Genomic DNA, 15360 nt, shown 5'->3' with positions numbered 1-15360 from the left:
TAGAGAGAGATCACAGGAGAAAAGTAAGGGTCATCTCAGATCATGGGGACCGACCCCCTGCTGTTGCAGAAAGGTAAACAATGACCTAGATATCTGAAGTGCTTATTGTGAGATCACCCAGCGGATAGCAGAGAGGGGCATCTCAGATCATGGATGCCAATCCCCTCTGTTACAGAAAGGCAACCAGAGGCCTAGGAAGCTGAAGTGCTTGTTGTGAAATCACTCAGAAGGTGGCAGTGATGGGCACTTCAAACCATGGAGTCTGACCCCCTGCTGTTATAGAAAGGGAAACAGAGGCCTTGAAAGCTGTAGTGGTTTTTGTCGGATCACCCAGAGAGTGGCAGTAGGGAGCATCACAGATCATGGAGTCTGACCCCTTACTCCTACTGAAAGGGAAACTGAAGCCTAGAAAGCTGACTTTCTTGTTGTGAGATACCACATAGCCTGGGAGGGCACACTTGGGTCATGTACTTTTACTGACACTTTTCATTGAGAGGGAAACTGAGGTCCAGAAATCTTTAGCGACTGTTATGGCTTCACCATAAAGACAACAGTCCCCTCTCAGATAATTTAGACCTAGGTGCTCATTTCAATGACAGGGACAGTGAGGACCAGATACCTGAGGTGTCGGATGGGAAATCACCCAGAGGTTGTCAGTGAGGGACATTGCAGATCATGGAATCCAGATGTTGTTAAAAGGAAACAATGGCCTAGGTAGCTGAAGTGGTTGTTGTGAGATCACCCAGAGGGTGGCAGTGAGGGGTATCTCAGATCATGTATTTCAATCTCCAGTGTTACTGAAAGGGAAATTGTGATTAACCAATCCAGACAACTGGTGTGAGATCACCCTGAGGCTGTTATTTTCTCCTCAGATAATGGAATCCTAGCACCTGCTTTGAAAGAAATGGAAACTGATATCTAGCATGTTGAAGTGCCTGTAGAGAGATAACAGAGGAGAAATCAGGGGAATCTCAGATCATGGAGACCACCTCTTGTAGCAGAAAGGGAAACAGTGGCCTAGATAACTGAAGTGGTTGTTGTGAGATCACCCAGAGGGTGGCAGTGAGGGGCATCTCAGATCATGGAGTCACACCCCCTGCTCTTACAGAAAGGGAAACTGAGGCCTAGCAAGTTGAAGTGATTGGTGTGAGATCACCCACACCTTGGCAGGGGCCTGGGAAATGACACACTTCAGCCTGCTGCTGTCACAGAAAGGGAACTGACACTCCACAGTGCTCCAAGTGACTTTTGTAAGATCATCCACAAAATTCTGGCCCCTGTCAGTTCAGGGGTTCCACCTCTCTCCTCTATTTTTAAAATTGAACTATTTTATTTGTTTTCAGTGTTTGACAATCACTTACATATATAGCAGATTTTTTTCTACTCCCTCCCCCTCTTTCCCTCCTCCCTCCCTGAGATAGCATGCAATCTTATATAGATTCTACATGTACATATTTATTAAATGCATGTTGCATAGAAGAATTAAAATGATTGGGAGAAACCATAAAACAAAACAAAACATAATACAAAAAAATGGTATGTTTCTCTCTGGGATCCAATTCCACAGTTCTTTCTCTGGATGTGGAAGATGTTTTGCCTGAAAAGTCCACTGGAAATTTTTTAAGTCCATGAATTTCAATGAAGTACTAAGTCTACCAGAAAAATTCCTCACACAATGTGGTTGTTGCTGTGTACAAAGCTCTCCTGGTTCTGCTCCTTTCACTCAGCGTCAGTTCATATAAGTCTTTCCAGACCTCTCTGAAGTCTTCCTGTTCATTATTTCTTATAGCACAATAGCATTCCATTACATTGATGTACCACAATTTATTCAGCCATTCCCCAATTGATAGACATCCCCTTGATTTCCAGTTTTTGGCCACCATAGAGTGCTGCTATAAATACTTTTGTACGTTTGGGACCCTTTCCCATTTTTATGATCTCTTGGGCCTAGAAGCGGTATTGCCGAGTCAAAGGGTATGCATATTTTTGTAGCCCTTTGGGCATAGTTTCATATTGCTCTCCAGAATGGTTGGTTTAGCTCACAGCTCTACCAACAATGAATTAGTGTTCCAACTCTCCCATATCTTCTTCAACATATATCATCTTCCGATTTTGTCATGTTAGCCAATCTGATAGGTATGATGTGGTTCCTCAGAGTTGTTTTGATTTGCATCTCTCTAATCAATAGTGATTTAGAGCATTTTTTCATATAATTATAGATAGCTTTAATTTCTTCCTCTGAAAATTACCTGTTCATATACTTTGACTATTTATCAATTGAGGAATGACTTGTATTCTTGCACATTTGACTCAGTCCTCTATATATTTTAGATATGAGGCCTTTATCACAGACACTAGTTGCAAAAATTCTTTCCCAGTTTTCTGCTTCCCTCCTAATCTTGGTTGCATTGGGTTTGTTTGTGTAAAATCTTTTCAATTTAATGTAATAAAAATTATTCATGTTGCACTTCATAATGTTCTCTATCTCTTGTTGGGTCATAAATTTCTCTATGCTCCATAAATCTGACAAATATACTATTCCTTGTCCCCCTAATTTTTTATAGTATCAATCTTTATACCTAGATCATGTATCCAGTTAGACTTTATTCTTGTGTATTGTGTCAGCCATTGGTCTATACCCAGTTTCCACCACACTATTATCCTGTTTTCCCAGCAGCTTCTGTCAAACAGTGAGTTCTTATCCCAGAAGCTGGCTTCCTTGGGTTTATCAAACAGTAGACTGCTATATTCATTAACTACTATGTCTTGAGTACCTGACATATCCCACTCTTCCACCCCTCTGTTTCTTAGCCAATACCAAGTGGCTTTGATGATTGCTGCTTAAATAAAATTTGAGATCTGGTAGGGCTACGCCACCTTCCCTAGCATTTCTTTCCATTAGTTCCCTTGATATTCTGGACCCTTTGTCCTTCCAGATGGATTTTGACATTATTTTTCCTAGCTCAAGAAAATAATTATCTGGTAATTTGATTGGTGTGGCACTAAGTAAATTAATTTAGGTAAAATTTTCACTTTTTTTAATATTAGCTTGGCCTACACATGAGCTACTGATGTTATTCTACTTACTTATATCTGACATTATTTGTGCAAAAAGTGTTTTGTAATGGTGTTCATATAGTCCTCGGGTTTGTTTTGGCAGGTAGACTCCCAGATATTTTGTAGTGTCTACCATAGCTTTAAAAGAGATTTCTGTTTCTATCTCTTGCTGCTGGGTTTTGTTATAGAAATATAAAAATATATATATATGTATATACATATATAAATGCAGATGATTTATGTGGGTTTATTTTGTAACCTGCAACTTTGCCAGAGTTGTTTATTATTTCAAGCAAATTTTTACTTGATTCTCTGGGATTCTCTAAGTATATCATCATATCATCTGCAAAGAGTGATAACTTAGTTTCTTCTTTCCCTATTCTAATTACTTCAATATCTTTTTCTTCTCTTATTGCTACAGTTAGCATTTCTTTTTTTTATTTTTTTATTTTTATTTTTTTTAATGTTTGACAATCACTGCCATACAATTGAGATTTTATCCCCCCCACACCTACCCCCTACTACCCCCCTCCCTCCCCACGACTGCATACAATTCTGTATGGGTTCTACATATACTTTCCTACTGAGTATATTTTCACTATAGTCATGCTATGTAGTCAGACTAAAATAAATGAAAGAAATCATACAACAAATCAAAACATGATACACAAAAACATACACATACACAAACATGATCTGCTACATTTTGCGAATGACTTCCATATTTCTTTCTCTGAGTGTGGAAGGCATTTTGCCTTGAGAACCACCATTGGGATTTTTTTTTTAAGAAGTTCTTGCGTTATTATGAAATTCCAAGTCTACCAGAAAAAACTCTTGCACACTGTGGCAGTTAGCATTTCTAATACCATATTGAATAACAGTGGTGATAATGGACATCCTTGTTTCACCCCTGATCTTATTGGAAATGCATCTAGATTATCTCCATTGCATATAGTGCTTGCTGATGGTTTTAGGTAGATACTGCTTATTATTTTATGCAAAGTTCCATTTATTCCTATGTTTCCCAGTGTTTTCAATAGGAATGAGTGTTGTATTTTGTCAAAAAATTTTTCTGCATCTATTGAGATAATCATGTGGTTTCTGTTAGTTTTGTTGCTTATCTATTCAATAATGCTAATAGTTTTTTCTAATACTGAACCAGCCCTTCATTTCTGATATAAATCCTACCTGAGCATAATGTATTATTCTCATAACAAGTTGCTGTATTATTTTTGCTAAAATCTTATTTAAAATTTTTGCATCTATATTCATTAGAGAAATTGGTCTATAATTTTCTGTCTCTATTTTGACTCTTCCTGGTTTAGGTATCAGAACCACATTTATATCATAAAAAGAATTTGGGAGCACTCCTTCTCCTGCAATTTTCCCAAATAATCTATATAGTATTGGAAAGAATCGTTCTTTAAAGGTTTAATAGAATTCACTTGTAAATCCAGCTGGCCCTGGAGATTTTTTTCTAGGGAGTTCATTGATGGCTTGTTCAATTTCCCTTTCTGAGATGGGGCTATTTAAGTACTCAACTTCCTCTTCTGTTAATTTGGGCAATTTACATCTTTTAAAGTAATTATTCATCTCATTTAGATTGTTGAATTTATGGGCATACAGTTGGGCAAAGTAATTTCTAATTATCGTTGTGAGATCACCCAAAGGGTAGCAATGAGGGACACCTCAATTGTGGAGTTTGATCCCCTGCTGTTAAAGACAGGGAAGCAGAGGCCTAGGAAGCTGAAGTGGTTGCTGTAAGATCCACCCAGAGGGTATCAGTGAAGGGTATCACAGATTATGTAGTTTTTTCCCCCTGTGTTACTGAAAGGAAAATTCAGGCTTATAAATCCAAAGGATTGGAGTGTGATCACACTGAGGTTGTTATTGCCTCCTGAGATAATGGAGTCTTGGAACCTGCTTTCGAAGGAATAGAAACTGAAGTCTAGGATGTTCAAGTGTCTGGAAAGAGATCACAGAGAAATCAGGGGCATCTCAGATCGTGGAGTCCAACCCCCTGTTGTTGCTGAAAAGGATACTGAGGCCCAGAAAGCTGACTTTTTTGCTGTGAGACACCACATAAGCAGGGAGGGCACATTCTGGTCATATACTTTTACTGAGGTTTTTCACTGAGGGGAAAACTGAGGTCCAGAAAGGTTTAGAGACTGTTATGACTTCACCATAAAGGTGACAGGCCCATCTCAGATAATTTAGACCTATATTCTCATTTCAGTGAAAGGGATGGTGAGGACCAGACAGCTGAGGTGTCTGATGGGAAATCACTCAGAATTTTGCAGTGAGGGGCATGTGAGATCATGGAGTTCAACTCCCAGATGTTGTGAAAAGGAAACAGAGGTCTAGATAGCTGAAATGGCTGTAGTGAGATCACCCAGAGAATGGCAATGGCAGACATCTCAGATCATGGAATCTGACCCGTTGTTGTTGCAGAAAGGGAAACACTGGCCTAGATACCTGAAGTGGTTCTTGTGAGATCATTCAGAGGGTAACAGCTAAGGCTATCTCAGATCATGAAGTCCAAACCCCTGTGTTACTGAGAGGGAAATTGCAGCTTATAAATCCAAACAATGGTTGTGAGATCACCCTGAGGCAGTTATTGCCTCCACAGATAATGGAATCCTAGCACCTGCTTTCAAAGGAATGGAAACTGAGATCTAGCATGTTGAAGTGCCTAGAGACAGATTACAGAGGAGAAGTCAGGGGCATCTCAGATCGTGGAGTCTGATACCCTACTCCTACTGAAGGGGAAACTGAAGTCTAGAAAACTGACTTTGTTGTGAGATACCACATTGGCTGGGAGGGCACACTCTGGTCATACACTTTTATTGAGTTTTTTCACTGAGTGGGAAACTGAGATCCAGAAAGCTCTAGTGACTATTATGGATTCACTGTAAAGGTGACAGGACCCTCTCAGATAATTTAGACCTAGATGAGGGGCATCGCAGAGCATGGAGTCTAAATCCCTGATGTTGTTGAAAAGGAAACAGAGGCCTAGATAGTTGAAGTGGCTGTGGTGAAATCATCCATATGGTGGCAGTGAGGGGCATCTAAAATCATGGAATCTGACCCACTGCTCTAACTGAAAGGGAAATTGAGGCTTGGATATTTAAAGGATTGGTGTGAGATCACCCTGAGGCTGTTATTGCTTCCTCACATAATGGAATCCTAGCATCTTTGTTCAAAGGAATGGAAACTGAGCCCCCTCAGTTCACATACTTTATGCCTGTCAAGGATGGAAAGGGATACTGAGGCCTATCAAGGTGAAGTGACTGGTTTGGAATTAGGCATAAGCTGGCAGACTCCTCTGAGATAATGGAGTCCTTAGCCCTGCTCTCACTAAAAGTGGAAATAAAGCCTAGCAAGCTGAAGGGACTGGTGTGAGATCATCCAAAGGCTACCACAGCCCTTTCAGTTCATATAACCTAACCCACTGCTGTTACTGAAAGGAAAACTGTGGCCTAGAAAGCTTAGGTTCCTGTTGTGAGATACCACATAGGCTGGGAGGGCACATGCAGGTCATATATTTTAACAAGGCTTTTCTCTGAGAGGGAAACTGAGGGACAGAAAGTTTTAGTGACTGTTATGACTTCACCTTCAAGCTGGCAGGCCCCTCTCAGATAATCTGAATATGATATTCCAGAAGTCAAAAGAACTAGAATTAAAACCAAGAATCACCTACCCAGAAAAATTGATGGAGAAGGTGATTGAGGGGGCACACAGGAGGAGAAGATGAATGGACATGAGATTAGGGGAACATGGCCTTGACCTTAAGAAGAAGAATGATCACATTATTAGCAGAGGTTGGAGTAAAGGAGGAGAGATTGGTGGGTGATAAGAAGAGGGGAGAAAAGCATGCTCTGAGTAGAAGCTTCTTGTTTTCTCTAACTGGGAGCCAAATTAGGGCAGGTTTTGAAGGACAGGATGAGGAGTTTGCATTTTGAAGAGTGATTTATGGCTGAGGAGTATTCATTTCAGAGCTGTGCCGAAGCTGGACTAGAGAGAGGATAAACCAGATACCAGAAGACCAATCAGGAAGCGGCTGCTGTCCTGCAGGAGAGAGGAAATTAAGTTTCTGATGAAGAATGCTTGAAGAAAGATGATATGAATGGGGTTCCTGCTGATGCTTGCTACATAGTCCCAAAGGCTTCTGGTTGGTTATATATGCAAATGCAGTGGAGGCCAAGGTGCCATCTGAGACTTTTTTTTTTGAGTGTCAATTTATTCTTATTTTTTTTGTATTTAAATTTTTTTATTTAAGTTTTCAACATTCATTTCCACAAAATTTTGGGTTCCAAATTTACTCCCCATTTTTCCCTTCCCCACCCCAAAATGCTGAGCATTCTAATTATACTTATCACCAATCTGTCCTCCCTTCTAACATCCCTCCCTTCCCTTATCCCCATCTTCTCTTTTGTCCTGTAGGGCAAGATAAATTTATATACCCCATTACTTGTATTTCTTATTTCCTAGTTGCAAGAACAGAACTCGACAGTTGTTCCTAAAACTTTGAGTTCCAGCTTCTCTTCATCCCTCCCTCCCCACCCATTCCCTTTGGGAAGGCAAGCAATTCAATATAGGCCATATCTGTGTAGTTTTGCAAATGATTTCCATAATAGTCATGTTGTGTAAGACTAACTATATTTCCCTCAATCCTATCCTGCCCTCTGTTTCTTCCATTCTCTCTTTTGATCCTATCCTTCCCCAAGACTGTTCCCTCCTCCCACTGCTCTCCCTTCCATTATCCCCCCCACCCTGCTTATCCCCTTCACCCCCACTTTCCTGTATTGTAAGACAGGTTTTCATACCAAAATGAGTGTGCATTTTATTCCTTCCTTTAGTCGAATGTGACGAGACCAAGCTTCATGTTTTTTCTCTCACCACCCCCCTTTTCCCCTCCACTGAAAAGTCTTTCACTTGCCTCTTTTATGAGAGATAATTTGTCCCATTCCATTTCTCCCTTTTTCCTCCCAATATATTTCTCTCTCACTGCTTAATTTCATTATTTTAATATATGATCCCATCCTATTCAATTCACCCTGTGCTCTCTGTCTCTCTACGTGTGTGTGTGTGTGTGTGTGTGTGTGTGTGTGTGTGTGTGTGTGTGTGTAATCCCACCAACTACCTAGATACTGAAAAAAGTTTCAAGTTACAAATACTGTCTTTCCCTGTAGGAATGTAAATAGTTCAACTTTAGTAAGTCCCTTATGACTTCTCTTTGCTGTTTACCTTTTCATACTTCTCTTCATTCTTGTGTTTGAAAGTCAAATTTTCTTTTCAGCTCTGGTCTTTTCATCAAGAATGCTTCAAAGTCCTCTATTTCATTGAAAGACCAATTTTTCCCCTGAAGTATTATACTGAGTTTTGCTGGGTAGGTGATTCTTGGTTTTAGTCCTAGTTCCTTTGACTTCTGGAATATCCTATTCCATGCCCTTCGATCTCTTAATGTAGAAGCTGCTAGATCTTGTGTTATCCTGATTGTATTTCCACAATACTTAAATTGTTTCTTTCTAGCTGCTTGCAATATTTTTCTCCTTGACTTGGGAACTCTGGAATTTGCCCACAATGTTCCTAGGAGTTTCTCTTTTTGAATCTCTTTCAGGAGGTGATTGGTGGATTCTTTCAATACTTATTTTGCCCCCTGGTTCTAGAATATCAGGGCAATTTTCCTTGATAATTTCATGAAAGATGATGTCTAGGCCCTTTTTTTTGATCATGGCTTTCAGGTAGTCCCATAATTTTTAAATTGTCTCTCCTGGATCTATTTTCCAGGTCAGTTGTTTTTCCAATGAGGTATTTCACATTATCTTCCATTTGTTCATTATTTTTTTTTATTTTTCATTTTTAACACAGTTTATAACAGATAAAACAATTCAAACTTTTGATCGGGTGATATTTCTTTTTAAAGCACTTACAATATGGATCACAAAATAATTTTTTTTAAACATTAACCGAGACGCAAATAATATTTATGTTTCTGACTTCACAAGCTCTTAATGTAATTGTCTCCACAGTTTTACTAATAATTAAAGGACCCTAACTTGTTGTTGGTCTAAAATCCTATGCCTAATAGTTTAATTTTAGACTTAACCTCGGATGTTCCCCTACCAATAATGTATAATTGAATGGATCTGGTATTAAGCTTACAAACTTTTTGACTATAGGAAATTACCACCAAGAGTAGGAACATGGCAGGGATACAATATCTCCCCAACTTCATGTCAGTTCCAGGCAGGATTAGATTATCAACTTGCATTCAGTCAGGCTTAAAGTCTGCCAGGTGTCAGTGGGGAAATTGAGTCAGGAGAATCCTACCTCAGTCTGAGCTGAATAGCTGCTCTCCCACCCTTCCCATGAGATCACCTTTTGCAGTTCATACCAGCATCTCACAGGCTTACTGGCATCATGGATTGGAGGCTCAGACTGCCTTTCTCGCTATCCATACCTGGAGTTAGACTCAGAAGAACAGTCATTTAATAGTCCCATAGAATCTTAAAATAGCAAGTTCCAATAATGAGGTTTCAGATACAACTATAATTTCACATTGGCTAAGGAACATCTTTTGAGGCAAGTCTTAAGTGGCTTACATGCCTTTCTATACATGTTCTAGTTCCCGATTAAAAAACAATCATAAAATCAAATTTACTATTAAAATCTTAACTTTTCTATCAATGCCAAATTTTACCCAAGGTTACTTGCTTCTAGGAAACTTAGACTAAAATTCTTTTCTCCAAACTAAAGATGTTTCTGATTTATTCTCAGTAATTAATTCAGTCAATTGTTTTAATACTAATTGCTTTCACATCACTTTGTAACATGTCCAATTTTTCTCCCCATCTCTCCCCTCCCCCCACCCCCAATACATTGCATTCTGATTACCCCTTCCCTCAATATACCCTCCCTTCTATTACACCCCTCCCTTCGTTATCCCCATCTTCTCTCTTTTCTTGTAGGACAAGATAAATTTCTATACCCCATTACCTGTGTTTCTTATTTCCCGGTTACATGCAATAATAATTCTCAACATTCGTTTCTAATACTTTGAATTCCAACTTCTCTCCCTCCCTCCCTCCCTCCCTATCCATCCCCACTGAGAAGGCAAGCAATTCAATACAGATTAAATATGTGTCGTTTTGCAAAAGACTTCCATAATAAACGTTTTGTGTAATACTAACTATATTGTCCTCTAGCCTACTTTATCCCTCCTTATTTTTTTATTTCCTTATTTGACCTTGTCCCTTCCCCAAAGTGTTTATTTCTAGTTACTCCCTTCTCCCTTTTTCCCTCCCTTCTATCATTCCCTTCACTCCACTTGTTGTCTCCTCCCCTGCTTTCCGAGTGTAAGATAAATTTTCATACCAAATTTAGTGAGCATGTTATTCCCTCCTTAAGCCATATGTGAAGAGAGTAAGCTTCACTTTTCCCCTTTATCCTTCTCCCTTTTCTCCTCCATTGAACAAGATTTTTCTTTATCTCTTTTATGAGTTATAGCCTGCCTCATTCTATTTCTCCCTTTTTCCTCCCAGTGTTTTCCTTCTTCACCCCTTAATTTTTATTTTACTTTTTTGTGGATAACATCTCTTCTGATTGAACTCAACCTGTACTCTGTGTGTGTGTGTGTGTTTGTGTGTGTGTACAAACCCTTTACCTACCAAAATACTGAGAAAAGTCTCAAGAGTTACAAATGTTATCTTTCTATGTAGGAATGTACATAGTTCAGCTTTAGAAAATCTTTTATGATTTCTCTTTTCTGTTTACCTTTTTATGCTTTTCTTGATGCTTGTGTTTGAAAGTCAAATTTTCTCTTCATTTCTGATCTTTCATCATGAATGCTTGAAAGTTCTCTATATCATTGAATGACCATTTATTCCCTTGAAGTATTATACTCAGTTTTGCTGGGTGGGTGATTCTTAGTTTTAATCCCAGTTCCTTTGACTTCTGGAATATCCTATTCCAAGCCCTTTGATCCCTTAATGTTGAAGCTGCCAAATCCTGTGTTATCCTGATTGTATTCCCACAATCCTGGAATTGTTTCTTTCTAACTGCTTGCAGTATTTTCTCTTTGACCTAGGAACTCTGAAATTTGGCCACAGTATTCCTAGGAGTTTCTCTGTTCGAGTCTCTTTCAGGAGGTGATCAGTGGATTCCTTGAATACTTATTTTGCCCTCTGGTTCTAGAGGACAGTTTTCCTCGATAATTTCATGGAAGATAATGTCTAGGCTCTTTTTTTGATCATGGCTTTCAGGTAGTCCCATAATTTTAAAATTGTCTCTCCTGGATCTATATTCCAGGTCAGTTTTATCTTCTATTTTTTCAAGCTTTTGGTTTTGTTTTCTAACTTCTTGGTTTATCTCATAGTTATTCATTTCCCTGAACTCAATTCTCTCTTTCAGAGAACTATTTTGTTCAGTGAGCTTTTGAACCTTCTCCTCCATTTGGCTAATTCTGCTTTTTAAAGCCTCCTTCTCCACATTGGTTTTTTGGACTTCTTTTTCCAATTGAGTTAGCCTCTTTTTAAAGGTGTTATTTTCCTCAGCATTTTTTTTTGGTTCTCCTTTAGCAAGCTGCTAACTCACTTTTCAAGCTCTTCTATTACCTGAGCCCAATTTAAGTTCACTTTGGAGGCCCTGGAGGCAGGGGCCTTGACTTCCTATGACAGTATGCTTTGTTCTTCCTCATCAGAAAGGATGGGAGGAGACACCTGTTCACCAAGAAAGTAACCTTCTATGGTCTTATTTTTTCCCCTTTTTTGAGCATTTTCCCAGCCAGTCACTTGACTTCTGAATCCTTTGTCAAGAGGAGAGTACTATCACCCCTCCTCTCCCCAGTACTGTGTTCAAGGCTGAGATTTGACTCAGCTGCTCAATTCCCTGGGGCTTTGGGTGGGTGCTGGGCCATCATTGAGGGCTGAGGTTTAGATCAGCTGCTCCCTACTGCAGAGGCTTTAAGCTGAGCTGTCTGGACAATGGATCCAGGTTGATTCCCAGCCACCATAGCTACCTGCAGTCTGGTGCTGCTGCTGCTTCTGTAGCCTGGGGCTATGGATAGAGGAACCCCATGCCCCTCTCACTCAACTGGAAAAGCCCTCCCACACCGACCTTTGGAGCTTTCTTTGTTGCTTGTGGGTTGAGGGATCTGGGACCTTCCCTGCTGGGAACTCTGCCCTGGAGGTCTGTTCAGGTCCTATTTCTCCCAGTGTAGCATGGCCAGGGCTGGGCTCCGCTCTGCTCAGAGTCCTGTAAGATAGACCTTTCCTGTTGGCCTTCCAGGTTAGCATTGGCTGGAAACCTCTTTCACTCTGTTGTTCTGTGGCTTCTACTGCTCTAGAATTTGTTGAGAGTCATTTTTTACAGGTATTGTGTCGGCTATGGGGGAAGTTCTAGAGTATATGCGTCTTTCTACTCCACCATCTTGGCTCCACCCCCATATGTTTTTATTGTTAAATATTATGGCAACAATATGAGAAAAATAATGATAATGACCATACCTTGCCCTAATCTGTGACAAATCAAACTGGCTTTTTGAGGTGAAAATATCTTGGGATTATATTTTGTTATATTATTCTGAGTTTTGATTTCAGGTATGTTTGAATTATCATGAAATCAATAATCTATCATTCAAGGGAAAATACATGGGCACCTCAAAGAAAGTTAGATCAGACAAATGCTAGGTGGATATCTGTGCCTGGGAAGGTGGAGGGGATGACCTTGCATAGGAAAATGTAGCATCTTCTTGTCTCAGTTTCCCCATTGTGCTGTTTCCTTTTTCAACAGGAAATTTCTCCCCTGGCTAATGCTGAGTGTGGATATGACAGAACATTTCTAAAATATTGAGTTTTGCTTCACGATAGGCTGTTCCAAACCAAAGGTTAACTCGATTCTTATCAGGACTCAAATAATGTCAAAAAGAAACTTTATTCTGTTATTCTTTTGAGAGGTTGATCTGTGCCCAGGAAGGACAGTTTTGGTTTTGTTTTAAAAAATATTCCTCTTTCCTTTCATAAGAAATCTCTATAACCACAGCAGATAAGTGTAAAAGTTATTTTTTTATTTGACGAATTTTGTGAAAATAATAGTCAAACGTCTCTGAATTCTTCTATGTGATCTTTCTCCAGGCACTTCAACATGCTAGAACTCAGTTTCTATTCCTTTGAAAGCAAGTGCTAAGAATCCATTATCTGAGAAGCCAGTGTCAATCTCTCAGCTGACCTCACACCAATTCTTTGGACTTATAAGCCTCAGTTTCCCTTTCAGAGACAGCAGGGAGTCAGATACCGAGATGCACCTCACTGCCGTTCTCTGTGTGATCTCACCACAGCCACTTCAGCGATCTAGGTCTATATTTCCTTTTCAGCAACATCAGGGGTTGAACTCCATGATCTGAGATGCCCCTCACTGCCAACCTCTGCGCTATGTCCCATCAGGAGCCTCAGCTGTCTGGGCCTCACTATCCCTCTTAGGGAAATCAGAATCTTGGTCTAAATTATCTGAGAGGGAACTGTCAAATATAGGGTGAAGTCCTAACAGTCACTAAAGCTTTCTGGACCTCAGTTTCCCTTTCATTGAAAAGCCTCAGTCAAAGTATATAACCTGAGTGTACCATCCCAAGACTATGTGGTATCTCACACCAGGAAAGTCAGGGTTCTTGGCCTCAGTTTCCCTTTCTGTAACAACAATGGGTTAAATTATATAGTTGATAGTTCCCTGGAAGCCTTTTAGTGATCTCATGCCAGTCATTTCAGTTTTCAAGCCCTTTTTTTTGCCTTTCAGTGAAAGTGGGACTGAGGACTCCATTGTCAGTGGAGTTTGCAAGCTTATGCCCAGTCCCAAATCAGTTACTTCAGCTTGCTAGGCCTCAGTATCCATTTCAATCCCTTTAAAGTCACAATGTATGTGAACTAAGGGGCCTCTCCCAGCCTATGGGTATTCTCACACCAGTCAGGTCTACTTTCCAGGACTCGTATTTCCTTTGATAAGAGGAGAGGATTGGACCCGTTGATCTGACAGGGACCAGTTATTTTGTGGATGATGTTAAAAAAGTCACTTCAGCTGTCTGGGTCTCAGTTTCCCTATCTGTGACAGAATCAAGTTGAACTCTGTGATTTCCCAGTCCTGTGGAAAGATATGGGTGATCTCATACCAATTACTTCAACTTGTTGGGGCTTGGTTTCCTTTCAGTACCTGGAGGGGGGTGGAATCCTCTAACTTTCATACCCCTGACTTCTTCTATGTGATCTTTCTCCAAGCAATTCAACATTCTAGACCTTGGTTTCCATTCCTTTAAAAGCAAGCGCTAGGACTCCATTATCTGAGGAGGTAGTGCCAGTCTCAGAATGATCTCACACCAAAGAGTTTGAATTTTTAGGCTTCAGTTTCCAATTTTTAGACTTCAATTTCCCCTTCAGTAACAGCATGGGAACAGACTCTATGATCTGAGATGCCCCTTGCTGACAGTCTCTGTGTGATCTCACATCAGGAAACTTGGCTTTCTTGGCCTCACTTTCCCTTTTAGTGAAAATAGCATTTAGGTCTCAATTATCTGAGAGGGTCCTGTCAGTTATAGGGTGAAGTAATAACAATCACTACAGCCTTCTGCTTCAAGTTTCCCTCTCAGGGAAAAGCCTTGGTAAAAGTTTATGACCCCAGTGTGCCCTCCCAGCCTAGGTGGTATGACACACCAGGAATGTCAGCTTTTCAAGCCTCAGTTTCCCTTTCAGTAAAAGCAATAGGCTAAATTTTGTTGGGTGAAAGGGCCCTGCTAGGCTTTGGGTGATCACACACAAGTCACTTCAGATTCCTAAGTGGTTTTTTTTCCTTCAGTAAAAGCTTGACTGAGGACTCCATTACCTTAGAGGAGTCTGCCAGCTGATGCATAATGCCAAATGAGTCACTTCAGCTGACTAGGCCTCAGTTTCCATTTTGATTCCTTGACAGTCCTAAAATATGTGAACTGAGGTGCCTCTCCCAGGCTGTGAGTGACCTTACACCAGTAAGTTCAGCTTTCCAGGACCCATGTTTCCTTAGATTAAGAGGAAAGGCTTGGACCCCTTGATCTGACAGAGGCCAGCTATTTTGTGGATGATCTTCAGAAAGTCACAGCAACACTCTGGGCCTCTGTTTCCCTTCCAATGACAGCTTCAGGTTAAACTCTGTGACTTCACCGGCCCTTGTCAAGCTATGGGTGATCTCACATGAATCACTTCAACTTCTTAGGGCTTGGTTTCCTTTCAGTACCTGGAGAGTGTCAGAATCCTTTATCTTAGGTACCCCTAACTTTTTCTATGT

Source organism: Notamacropus eugenii, chromosome X (assembly GCF_028372415.1).
Source record: "Notamacropus eugenii isolate mMacEug1 chromosome X, mMacEug1.pri_v2, whole genome shotgun sequence".
Classification (NCBI taxonomy): Eukaryota; Metazoa; Chordata; class Mammalia; order Diprotodontia; family Macropodidae; genus Notamacropus; species Notamacropus eugenii.
This window is presented reverse-complemented; position numbering follows the sequence as displayed.